The 13,784-nt window shown below is 45.1% G+C and overlaps 1 protein-coding gene across 8 annotated transcripts in view; it reads left to right on the top strand.

The window, feature by feature from the left end:
- Window positions 1-5,940: 5,940 nt before the first annotated feature.
- The window catches only part of STRBP (spermatid perinuclear RNA binding protein), a 121,399-nt gene continuing 113,555 nt past the window's right edge, over window positions 5,941-13,784 (top strand). For 4 of the 8 annotated variants that reach the window (XM_080990896.1, XM_080990892.1, XM_080990893.1 and 1 more), the window contains exon 1: window positions 5,942-6,047. The gene's annotated coding sequence lies outside the window, so the exon portion shown is untranslated. Of the gene's footprint in view, window positions 6,048-13,784 lie in introns of all 8 variants that reach the window. The other 4 variants (XM_080990890.1, XM_080990891.1, XM_080990894.1 and 1 more) reach the window with 2 other exon arrangements.

The raw sequence follows: 13,784 nt of genomic DNA on the forward strand, positions 1-13,784 counted from the left end.
AGTTGCGATCCATTCTGGAGCCCTGTTAGCAACCTGAGCAGAACGCAACCCGCCTCTGCGCGTGCCTCGATTCGCTGCTTCTGCACATGATGTCATTTTGAGAGTCTGCACATGCGCGAGCGGTGAAACCCAGAAGTAACCCTTTCTGGTACTTCCAGGTCGCCGCAAGGCGCAACCTGAAAATATTTAACCCGAAGCGTCTTTAACCCGAGGTATGGCTGTACAAATGACAGATTGGGAGAGGCTATGGAAAACAGATCTGAAATTTACAGCATATTATTCACTGAAAGAAAACTACAGTATATGAAAAGGATGTATCGTGGTACTTAACCCCAATAAAATTAGCAAAAATGTATAGAACAAGCACAATATATGCTGGAAATGTAAAGAAAAAGAAGATACCTTTTATCATATGTGGTGGAATTGCAATGTAATTTTAAAAATCTGGGAAATGATATACAATGAAATGAAAAAAATGTTTAAAATAACCTTTGAAAAAACTAGAAGTCTTAGGAATTATAGGTACCCATATCCCAACACATCAGAAGAAACTGTTCATGTATACTGCAATGGCCGCCTGGATGTTGTTAGCTCAGAGGTGGAAGGAAGACACAACCATGACTAAAGAAGAATGGCAAATCAAGTTGATGGACTATGCCGAAATGGCAAAATCAACTGGGAAGCTCAGGAACCAAGAAGACAAGAAATTCAAAAAAGAATGGGAAATGTTTATTTTATATATATATATATATATATATATATGTGTGTGTGTGTGTGTGTATATATTTATATATACTGTACACAAAATCAACATTAGCAGGATTTTAAATACACTTGTAATACAACAGAAAGTGTAGATAATTTAGAAATATGAAAAATTGGAGTAGTACTGATATGCAGTTGAAAATAGAAGTAATAGGACCCATGGATGGGATGGGGGGAAGTCAGGAGATACAGAGTAAACTCAATATATGGAATTTTTTATGATGTTTTGATGTAACTTTATTTCTTTTCTTCTTTATTTATTTATTTATTTATTTATCTGAAAATGATTTTTTCTTAATAAAAAAGGAACAAAAAATACTTAAAATAAAGAAGTGGGTGGAGAAAATGAGAACAAATAAGAGAAGCTCTAACAGGAAGTAAAATAATTTGGTTTAACTGTATACAACTGGAGCAATGGACAAAGAAGTGCTTAAGGGAAAACAAGAAGTGCAAAGAATATACAAAACTATAAAAAATTATAAAAAACGGAGATAAAGAAGAAAATATAGTTATAAATAGGGGAAACCAGTGAAATTTATAAAATATTAGCAGACATGGAGGATCAACAAGATCAATTAAAAGAGGTGTGGGAAAAGGAGACAACAGGGCAGATAAATACTCAAAATTGGGGGAAAATATGGGAGAAACGTGGAAGTGGAAGGGGCAAGCAGAATATAAAATGGAAGAATGGTATAAAGAGGTGTGGGATATACAGGTGAAACTTGAAAAATTAGAATATCGTGGAAAAGTTCATTTATTTCAGGAATTCAACTTAAAAGGTGAAACTAATATATGAGATCGACTCATGACATGCAAAGTGAGATGTGTTTCTACTTCTCAGAGGTCCAATCTTGCTCGATTTGCAATCCTTGTTTTGCTGATTTCCTTGAATATTCTAATTTTCTAAGATTGTTAATTGGGGTTTTTCATCAGCTGTACGCCATGATCATCACAATGATAAATCAAGGCTTGACATATCTCGCTTAGCATGTCACGAGTCTATCTCATATATTAGTTTCACCTTTTAAGTTGAATTACTGAAATTAAGGAACTTTTCTATGATATTCTAATTTTTCGAGTTTCACCTGTAGCTATTAACGATAAATTAACATGTGCCATTAAGGTAAGATGGGAAATATATAGGAGGCAATATGGAAGGTGTTTGTAGAATTTGTACTGTTAAAATGGAAAGGGGTCAAACCATTGCAAACAAAAAATCATACCAAAGGTTCATCTTGTGAAAATAAGGCAAGAAAACCCCATTTTATGCTATGCTCAAGAACGGACAGCTCAGGAGCCATTCTATGGACTCAGCTATACAGATGCAAATAAAATATTTTAAATGTGTTGTAAAGTGCAATATACAAATGTGACACTAGATGTCGACAGTGAGTTATGCAAAATTCAATGTATTTTTCAAAACTTTTTAAAATACATTTTAAAACATTTATCTTAATTGGCTTTGTAAATAATTAGTCTGGAAAGAGTCACTCACATCCTACCCTGCTTGTCCTCTTCTCCAGTATGCACAAAGGAAGCCTATGGTCAGAGCATACAACTTTATTTGTGACAATGTGTGTAGTTTGCTGGACGTGTGTGTGTGTGGGGGGGTAGTTTGTCTCCTGGCTTCCCTCCCAAAAGCATTTGCTTTTTGCCTCTGGCAAGCAGATTAGTGATCAATTGCACAACTGATCTCAATCTTGTTGCCTAATTCTTAGCAAGCAATTCTCAAGAGGGGTTTTTTGGGGGGGGGCATGCACTCCTAGGCACATTTGATGTGCAGTTAGTGCAAGTAGTACTCATGGTAACTGAGGCAGTGATGACTAAGGGGTAGTATCTTTGGTGTAATAATCATTTGGTCAAAAGCCTCAGCTTTTAGGTAGGATCATATCTCCCCACTTCCTATAATATATTTCAAACACCGGGCAAGCTGGGATCTCAACCATGAAGCATACTGCAGTGGCTCTCCATGTTTTCAGATAGGGGACTTCCTCAGTCCCACATGGAGGTGCCAGGCTGTGAACCTGGGAAACTTCTGTATTCAAGATAGGTGCTAGCCTACTAAGCACCAGCCCTTTGGTTAATACACCTTTCCTGAAAGGAAACAATTCAGTCTGTGAGGGTTTCACATACGAATTACAGGTGCAGGAAACTGTCCTGATTTTAAAACTTTTGAATACATCATTTCTAAAGGAATTTGGTGGCTGCAGACCTTTGTAGCATCAGTTCTGTCCTGTCTTAACACATGTGATCCAGTGTTTACCTGCCTCTCTCTTCCTGTTACTGTTTCATCGTATTAGTTATAAATACCAAAGAAGGTATTGCCACTCTAGGGAAATGGAAAGTCAGGGTTAAGAAGTTTTGTCATTCTGGTCCGACAGGCAACCTACTTCACCTCTCTGTATGGTAATAGTTTATACTTGCATTACTACTCCTACTCAGAGTAGAAAATGATGGGCGTGGCTATCTTAGGTACATTAATTTATGCAGTTCTACTCTGCCAGGATGCATAGAAAAGTATAACAGAATACTGTTGAAAGAAAACTAAGTTTTTAGATGTATGCTTCTGGCTTGACCCAGGAGTGCTGAGGTCACAGGAATAGGTCTATGATGGGTGGGAGGGCGAGTAGGAAGGAGGCTGCCTCAGGTAAACCACTGAAACAATGGCCCTGCCCCAGAGAGGCTGCATTTTAAAAGCATCTGTCCAAACAATGGTTGCCCATAAGACTGCAAGCTCTGGAGCACTTGCTCAGCTAACAGTAGCAGCTGCAGCAGCCTGCTTATGAGCAGCGGCCTACACATGAGTAGGGAGATGAGGCATGGAAAAGAAAATAAGCAGCTGTCAGAGAGAAAAACCCCCAGAGTTGTTCACAAAGCAAGTCTTGAAAGGTGTTTGTTAATCCTCTTTGAAACTCTTGGGCAGTTGGTTGATAAGAGCATCATAGATGGGGTAAAGGGATTAATTATGCTGGTCCTCAAAGCCCAGCCCCTTAAAGTAACCAGCTTCTTTTAGCAACCTGTCTGTACATTTTAACTCTTATCTCAGGGCTGCTATCAAGCAATGTGCCTCTCTCTCCCCTCTGCCACTTCACCTGTCTGGGGCAGAATATGGCTTCATTCTGCAAACCTCAGTAAAGTTTGGTGTCCCCCATAAACAGCTTAGGAGGTGGGCTAGTTACTCTATTTTACAATGAGACACACTTAGGATTCTATTATCTACAGACCACAGGGCTTGTTTATTAGCCACTGGCATAATTTTTTCACTTTGAATTGGATTGCAAAGCTATTCTGCTTATTTGGCGATCACTCGTAGCCGAGTAAGATTGTCTTCCATAAACACAGTTTTAACAATGAGTCCGTAAGTGACTGTGGAGGCCAGTTCTGGATCCACACCTCCTTCCACAGTGGGAACACTGGTCAGACCATAGCTGTCAACTTTCCCCTATTCTTGTGAGGAATCCTATTTGGAGTAAGGGAATTTCCCTTTAAAAAAGGGAAAAGTTGACAGCTAAGCTCCAGACGAGAGTTGATCACGGTGTGGATTTGCTAAGCGTGCCTTCCAAGTTTCTCCCTTGTGACCTGAGTTTGATGTTTTAGTCCCTAACCACATCCCCAATATAAAAGGAGGACTTTATCAGCATATGAACCAAGTATTCAGGAAATGTATATTAGCATGCAGGTGCTCAAGGAGCTGGATAACATAGGCATAGCTGTCAACCTTCCCGTTTTTTGGCGGGAAATTCCCTTATTCCAGCGCCGTTTCCCGCTGCTTTCCCGGATTGTTAGATATCCCGTAGACTGTCCCTGGGACAAGTGAGGCTGCAGGTCCCTTATTTTCGAGGCTGCTGATCCCTTATTTTCAAATCTGAAAGTTGACAGCTATGAACATAGGAAGCAGTCTTATTCAGGGCCATTTCAGTTCTTCCTTCCCCTGGGCAGTGTGTGTCTCAATGAGAGCACCTGAAGGTGTGTCGCTTTCCGTCTGACAATGCAGTGCAGGTATCTTATATATTTCCACGTTATAGTTAAAACGAATATGAAACCCCCTCCCCACTTTTCTCTCTCAGACCCTGTCCCCCCCCCCCCCGTTTGCCCAGCTCCAGGGGCGGCAGCCTCTCCTTCCCGCCTCCGCTCTTTCCCCCTCCAGCAGCCAGACGCCGCCTCGCCGCCTCCTTCGAAACCCCCTCGGCTCGCCCCCAGAGCCCGCCATCGCTTATACCCACTTACTTGCTCCCCCTTATTTCTAACCCCCCCATCCTCATGGCCGCGTGCTGCTCCTTTCCCGCTTCACCCTCCCCTTGCTAAAGGCTGCCTCCCCGCCTCACGCGACGCCTCCCATTTCCACACTTTTCGCGCTCCTTTACCTCAGCCTGCCTTTCCCCTCACGCCGACCTTCGCCGAACTCCATTCCTCCCTTTGGCTTTTTACCTCAGCTTCCCTCCCCGCTTCAGCCGTTTCTCCCTCAGCAGCATCTTTTGGCTCTATCACTCCTTTCTTTTTTTTTAACCTCGACCTTCGTCCCTAATTATACGCAGTTTTATATTTATATTCCATCATGCTATCTTTCTCCTCCACTTTTTACCTCACCCGCCTCCGGGCCCCCCTCTCACTTCTTTCTCCCCCAAACTCTCGCCTTTCCGCACCTGCCTAACGCCTTTTTACTTTACCTTACCCAACCGCACCTTAATCACCCCCCCATCTATATTTTAAAAGACCATAAGCCCCGCCCCTTTTCTGGTTAAGCCCCCGAGGGGAGGAGGAGGCGCTCCGTATTCTAGCCAAAGCATTACGCATTTTGCTCAGCTCTGCGCACGCGCTAACCCCTCAGGTACAGCAACTGGGACGCCGAAAGGGGAGACTTACGCACTTTGCGCGGAACGGGAGATAGAAGAGCCGGGGTGCGTAATGTGCGTAACGGGGCGGGGGGGGGGAGCGACGTCACAGGTAGAAAAAAAAAACATCGGCGGGCATCTTACGCCAATTCCGTTGGTCGTGCCGCTGTTGCGCAGGGACTCGGGGAACGCCGCGCTACGCCACTTGCGTGGCGGGCTGCGCTGCCGGCGTAAGGCGGCTCTGCCTCGCGCACTCGTCCTCTCTCAGGTGCAGGGAAAGAGGGAGGGTGGGAAAGAGGGCGGGCTCACCGTTGCCCGGCAGCCCTGGTCCGGGCCCAGCCTATGGGGGCGCTGGGCGCTGTCACGTGGCCCTGGAGCCCCCGAACGCTGCCTGCTGCGGAGCTTGCAAGAGCCGGACCGAGCCGGGCCGGGGGGACTGTGTGGAGGCGGGTAAGGACCCCCCCCCACCCTGGGGATAACGTGGTGGGGGGATGCAGCGCGGAGCATGCAAAGGGTCTGGAGGCGGCGGCGGGGGGGTGCAACGTGCAAGATGGAAAAGGGGCGGTGCAGTGGAAATCGAGGGGAAAATGGGGCTCCATCCTTCGGGGGGCTGGGGAGGGGGGCGTCGAGGGGGTGCAGCTGGGGAAGGAGGGCCATATGGCCCCGGCAGCACAGGCGTCCCCGCTGAGAGCTCCGAATCTCCGATCCTGACACATGCACCCTTCTAGCGAGTGCGCCCCCCCCCCCCGCACTGGACGCTGTGCGGGTTCGCTTCCAAGTAAATTTGCATAGGATCCTGCTGTGCGAAGCAGTGGGAGGGGGCTCCCCCTTGATGGTGATGGTAGGGGTCCGTGGGAAGAGAGGCTGCTGCTGTAGCAGGGTCATAATGGTGCGTGGGACAGCAAGGTGTGGTGGGAGAAGGGGAGTTGTGGAGGCTGGAAGAGGAGCAGCTGCACCCGCCGCAATAAAGGGGCTCTGGGGTCAAGAACAAGCCCTGGGGGATGCGGGTTGGATCTTAGGAGGAGGTGGTATCTGCGTGCACGGGGTCCATAGCTGTCAACTTTTCCCTTTTCTTCCGAGGAATCCTATTCGGAATAAGGGAATTTCCTTTTTAAAAAGGGAAACGTTGACAGCTATGACGGGGTCTGGTCGGGGTTTAGCGCGGCTGCGAGGTGGGAGCGGGGTTGCGGGATCCTGGGTGCCGCCTTGGAGCAATAGCAGGAATACGTCCGGCGAGGGTGGTGTTTTTGCAGTGGGTTTTCCCGCTGGGTTGTAGAGAAGTGTTGTAGAGAAGGGAGTACTGTAATCAGCGCCCATGGATGTCAGGTAGGGAAGCTTAAGTTTCAGACTTTGAAGGGGCCACTGAGTGTTGGACAGCTGACCATATAAGCTAGTGGACACTAGTGTGAGAGAGCAGGGGGTGCTCCACAGATTAAGGGGTACCTGGTGCAGTTTGGGTGCAGGAAAGGAGAGAGATTCAACTGGGCGGGTAAAAGCAAGGCTGGCAGTGGTGGCTTTGGGGAATAGGGTTCTGGGAGTGTACCCTGAGATAATGCAGAACTGGGTGGAGACTTTCAGGTATCTAGCGAAGGTCTGCTGATGGGAGGGTGAGTGTGAAGCTCAGGGGCAACAGTGATGTGAGGAAGGTAAGAGGCACTGGGCAGCAATTTTGGGATATACCAACCAATGTTTTGGATGGAATTGGTTGCTCCTGGGTTCTCTGATTCATAGTGTGCCATGAGAAAGACAGGAAGCCCACCGGCACGTACACAAGTAATAGATTGTTTACTCCTTAACCCCACCTTGTTGGATTTACAGTGAGGGTAGCAAAAGGCTGGATTCCCCACCTGTCTTTTGAATCCATGTTTACAGCTCAACTGGGGATGCTAATAATCTTTGAATATTGCTTCCTTTTCATATCATGTAATCATTTTAAGCTGTTGTGAATGTGGAACTGGGGATGGATTCTGAATGAATTTCACTGGCGTGATGATGTGTGTAAACTTTCTAAGTAACACAGGACTCTTCCTCAGAACCAATGTCCTGTAAGAGTGATAGAAGCATATCATGTGTGCTGCTTTTTCGTTCTTTTTTCGTTTGGACACAAACTCGAAGATAACTGCTATGTGTTTCTCTTATTTATTTTTCTTAACCCTGGTTTCCTTATTTATTTTTCTTAACACGGGTTCCCAGCATCCAGCATGAGGAAGATTCCAGTATGACTTGCAAGTTTACATCCAGCATTATAACTTCTAGTCATTCCTATATTGCTTCAGTTTTGGGGGGGTTTTCTGTAAAAAACGTTTTGGCTATTGTCTGTTCTGCTTGTGGTGTGGACATTGTCTGCTAAGGAGAATCTCATGGCTTGAAAGAGTTTTGTAGGACAGTTCACTGCTAGAATGGTTGTCTTAATGTCTGTTCTAGAGACGAGGTTGGTGCTGACTTTGTGAAGTATTGACAGCTGTCAGCTGTGGTGAAAGTGAACTGTCCAATTCCTTGTACACAACTGGGGTTAGATGTGCTTTCCTTTAGTGTGGTGATGAATGTGCCACACTGTTATTACCAGTGGTAGTAACAAATGAGAGATGGGGCCCTGATTTTCCTCAGGTGCTTGGTTTTTTGAGGAGTTTTAATTTTAAAGAGAGCAAGAATGAGTGTGTGCACGCTTAATGTTTAAGCAGGTGCATTCCTTTGCTTGACCTTGCTTCCTCTCTTATCCGTAGCCATCGAAATTCAGCCTTCATGCAGCTGGCATGGCGCATCAGATTGTCTCTCAGGCTGACCTGATTTTTCCAAAAATGAAGCAACTGCACTTCCTGGTGGCTTCTGAACACTCCGTGCTCTGCCTGAGCATCGGTTCTGTATGCAGTTCTTAATTGCAAATGTTCATGCTTTGCTTTTGCTTCTCTTCCCCCTTGCCCTTATTCTCTCTCTCTCTCTCTCTCTGAACTTACTGTCTCCTGATTATTAATGATTAAACCCCAGATTTGATGTTGGGGAGGAATGTGGAAAGGCAGGAGGAGCAACATCTGTAGAAGATGGTATGTTTAAATAGAACAGAAAGCACATGAATTTTTCTACTAACCTCCTGATATACAGCGTTTCTGCCTGCTGTCGCTCCCCTCCCTCCACTGGCTCTCACCTGCCCGCAAAACCAAAACTCCATTTACATTTGCCATCTAACTGGTGACCATGCTAACCTCTAGTGCAGGGGTCAGCAACCTTTTTCAGCAGGGGGCCGGTCCACCGTCCCTCAGACCATGTAGGGGGACCAGCCTATATTTTGAACAAAAAAATGAATGCATTCCTATGTCCCGCGAATAACCCAGAGATGCGTTTGAAATAAAAGCACACCTTCTACTCATGTAAAAACACGCTGATTCCCGGACCGTCCGTGGGCCAAATTTAGAAGGCGATTGGGCTGGATCCGGCCCCTAGGTTGCCTACCCCTGCTCTGGTGTTTCTGATTCTGTTAATATCTTTGTTAGTGACTATTCGGGTCAGTGAAATTCGTTAATGCTGTAGTTTTATCATTACATGGCCTGATGTCTAGTAAGCTTATGTCAGTTGTCAGTTGGTATGTAAAAATGTCCTCTGGCTAACCCAGAAGTGAAGCTTTGCAAAACATTCTAGGCCACGAATGGCTGGTGCAAAGGTGTGTGCAGGACAGCTAGCGCAAGGACTGCATTTTCAGTTGTGCTGACTGCCAGATCTTATTTGCTCAATCTTGGTTCAATGGAATTTTGGGATGTTTACAGTTCTGTGCTATAACCAAGTTAGGGACTGTCCATCAGCAAGAAATCATGACTCAATATATTTTGGGTATGCTTGAACAATTGGTATTTATAGGCACTGTTTTTGATCCCAGCATTAATTTCATGTGACCATCCTCTGGATAGCAAAATACTTAAATGTTGGGGCAAGACCACCACACATGCAGATGTTCTGTTGCTACTAAATCTCATTCCAAACAAACCTATTTGTTTTATGTTTTTTTTAAAAAATGTTCATTATCTTATTAGATATCAACAATATGGTAATTTATGCAAGTTCTCTTTTAAATTAACACACATTACTGCTACTCCAGAGAAGACAATTTACGTTTGTTTTCTTCAATAGATGAAAACTATTGATTTCATTGATAATAATTAAATTTCATTCATTTTGAAAAGGTTCGTTAAAATACTATCCTTTCTGTAAGTCTTTATCTGTGTTATATAACATATATGTAAATAAATAAAAATACCAATCCCCTGGTGCTTGCTTAATTTTCCAAAACCTAATTATTGCATTCTTTAAAACACTTGGAAATTTCGGAAACCTGCCTTGAAATTGCCTCCTCTGACCTGGAAGCACTGCCCCATAATCTCAGAAGTCTAGATGGGTTTGTGGTCGTTCACTTAGGAGGAAAATGTACTTTGTGTGTATAGGAATACAGGATTGACACCTTACACTCCACCTTGATCCATATAGCTCAGTATTGGTTATACTCCAGAGTTTCAGACAGGAAACACTCCCAGCCTCATACAGAGACTTCAGGGATTGCACCTGAGACATTCTGCATGCAGAGCAGATGCTCTTCCAGTGAGCTACACCCCCCACCCCACCCCACCCCGTTATGTTCAGACGCACTGAATTTCATCACGTATTCCTCAGGCCTGGAGTGGGCCGAGGAAAATAGGTTCCAGGGGAAAGTCCCGCTCAAAATTAACCCCTAAGTGTACATTATAAGCATACCCAACAAACTGAGCAAGGGGCGGACAACCGTCTTTACTGGGAAGTAAGTGTCACTGTTTGTAACAGCGTTTGCATTCAAGTAAGTGTGCTTAGGATTATATCGTTAGCAAGAGGGGACAGCTGAAGGGCATTCAGTGTGCTTTAGGAGTGGATTTGGATGGAATAGTCATTATTACTTAGATTGCGTAGTGTAGCCAGCATGGTGCCTGGCCACAGCTGTTCTAAACTGCAAGTCCCATCATTTTGTAGCTTAATCCATGTTAGTTGGGAGTTATAGTTCAGAACATCTGGAGGGTACCATGCTGGCTATCCCTGCATATGCTTTCTCCAGCATGGAGCACAGAGTGATATACATAGTGTTGTGCATATGTGTGTGGGCTGTTCTCCCATCTTATCGTCACAACAGGACTTGGAGTGAGTTCAGCTAAGAGGCATTGAACTTTGGATTTGAACATTGAACTGTTCTGTCAAGATCTGAAACTGTGTGCACTGCAGTGGCCTTCCACAGAGTTTTCAGGCATGTTTTCTGATTAGCGTTTGGGACATTGGCAGGGCTGAGTGCAATGGAACAAACTGAGAAAAAATATCTGGTTTGGAAATTGATTTTTAAAAAATGTTTCCTCCTGCGAAATCAGGGCAATTGCCAAGAGCTTAAAAAGAGGCAATGCAATCAGGATTTTTTTGGGGGGGGGGGTGTTGCTGTTGTGTGTGTGTGTGTGTGTGTGTGTGAATCTTTAGAAATTTGTGGTGCTGTAGAAATGGCTGCTCACACCACCTGGTGACTTTCAAGGTAGGAGTCATGTCTCTTTAAGAGGGATGCAAAGGACAAGATGGAGTTTTTTGGTTTGGGGACCTGCTGGATACAAAGGGAGAGATGTCGATGAGAATGGGTGAAGCTGCATGATTTGGATGGAACATCCTTCACCTTGAAATTGTTTTCTTTTTTTAAAAAAAGAAAAGATATGCAAAGGCTTTCTAAATGGATCCTGTGTTCCTTTTTTAAGGGAAAAATAACAATATTCCAGCAATTACGCCACGGGGCCTTTTTCCATGCAGTGAGATATCCAGTTCCTATGTGTGTCCTCAGAAGGGCTACTGTAAGCATTGGGACCTCCTGGCTTTTTGCCAGCATGAAAGGATAAGAGATGGATACAGGATGGTGTTTGATGGCTGTCTATAGCAGCTGCCTCACTGCAGTTGATCCTTGCGTACAAGCTAGCAGCTCTGGTATCTTTGACTGAAATGGCTTCTGTTGATGTAGATTTTGCAAGTTGCACAGAATCCCTCACTGGCCGGCATCAAAATGTGCCTCATTCTCTTCTGACTGGAGAGTGAAGGTCTGGCTAACAGGTGAAATGTTATTTGTTCTGGGTACCTAATGATTTTTGTGCCCACTCAAAGGGGTCATGTCCCTCCAGAGCCTTTTGAAGTCCTTGCTTCTTTTCACCCATTTTCATTGGCATAACCCCTCCACCTTTCTCTACAGCAGTGGTGTTTGTCTGCAGCTGATCATTGCCTGCAAGTAAGAGTGTTCATCTAGTCTGACACTGTAGTTTTAAAAGCATTTGTAATGCATTGCAGGAGGTTGGACTAGTTGACCCTTGGGGTCCCTTTCAAATATACAGTTCCATGATAAAAGTTTCCAGTTTCTGTCTCTTAACAGCGGACGATATCTGGTTTTCAACCTCACAATACAGCCATACCTCGGGTTACAGCCACTTCAGGTTGCGGGTTTTTTTTGGGTTATGAAACCCGGAAGTACCGGAACGGGTTACTTCCGGGTTTCGGCGGTTGCACATGCGCAGAAGCGCCAAATTGCAACCCGCGCGTCCACTGTATATAACCAGCTAAACATTTCAATATATCACAACGTCTAAAATAAGGATGGAACTATGTAGAGGCGAACAAAGCTTAGACCTTCCTTGATCCATAGACTGGAATGTGATGTGACTATATAGCAACACAAGTAGTGACAAACATAAATGAAGATAGGTTTAATTGCTGTCTATCTAAAAGAAAACCAACCCCCCCCCCAATAAACTTGTTCTTGAAAGGTGAGATACAAATGTTGTATAGTCAGGGCTGGAGCTCTGAGAACCACCGTTGCTCGGTCCCTGCTCCTGCCAACCTAGCAGTTCGAAAGCGCATCAAAGTGCAAGTAGATAAATAGGTACCCCTCTGGCGGGAAGGTAAACGGTGTTTCCGTGCGCTGCTCTGGTTCGCCAGAAGTGGCTTAGTCATGCCAGCCACATGACCCAGAAGCTGAACGCCGGCTCCCTCGGCCAATAAAGCGAGATGAGCGCCACAACCCTGGAGTCGGTCACGACTGGACCTAATGGTCAGGGGTCCCTTTACCTTTACCTTATACAGCTGATGGCCCTCTTAAGTAGCCGATCTTGCGTGTGGGCTTATCCACCCTCCCACATCACTGCTCCTGGAGGGGCTTTGCCAAGCATTTTCTTCTTCTTCTTCCTAACAAAACAAATATTTGTAAGCAGGATGCTTGTTCTCTCTGAACTTTATTCTATAGTTGGGGGTGGGGGGGAGATGCCTGTATTGGCTTGAAGAATAACGAGAGCAGGCACCCACATTATAGTGCTTGTTTCATGTATTTATATGGCATAACCTATGTATATGGGACTTCATGTGGAAGGGCTGTAGCTTTGCTTTGCGTGAAAAAAAGTTCCAAGTTTAATCCCTGATAGCTTCTTGTGAGGCTGGGAAATAAGCCAGGTGCTCTCCTGAAGTTTTGGACTACAATTCCCATCAGCCTCAGCCAGCATGACCAATAGCTAGGGATGATGGGAGTTGTAGACTAACCCGTACTGGAGGGCCCAGGTTGAGAAAGGCTGGTATAGACTTTTCTAAGCTAGGTGGACTAATGATCTGATTCTTGGTACCAGGTAGCTTCCTACAGGTTTGATAAGCCCTTGCCTCAAGAAGAAAAAGAAGAGTTTGGATTTGATATCCCGCTTTATCGCTACCCAAAGGAGTCTCAAAGTGGCTAACTTTCTCCTTCCCTTCCTCCCCCACAACAAACACTCTGTGAGGTCAGTGGGACTGAGAGACTTCAGAGAAGTGTGACTAGCCCAAGGTCACCCAGCAGCTGCATCTGGAGGAGCGGGGAAGCAAACCCGGTTCACCAGATTACGAGTCCACCGCTCTTAACCACTACACCACACTGGCTCTCTCAAGGGGTCTATAGTCTAAAAATAGAAGCAGAGAACTGTGGTCAGGGGTAAACAGGACAATATGTTATTATTGCAGTTGGATTTGTTATTGTAGAGCAGGCTTCCTCAACCTCGGCCCTCCAGATGTTTTGAGACTACAATTCCCAGCATCCCTGATCACTGGTCCGGCTAGCTAGGGATCATGGGAGTTGTAGGCCAAAAACATCTGGAGGGCCGAGGTTGAGGAAGCCTGTTGTAGAGTATTGGAACTAAAGGGTTG

The sequence above is a fragment of the Podarcis pityusensis genome, assembly GCF_964106645.2.
Source record: "Podarcis pityusensis genome assembly, chromosome: Z".
Lineage (NCBI taxonomy): Eukaryota > Metazoa > Chordata > Lepidosauria > Squamata > Lacertidae > Podarcis > Podarcis pityusensis.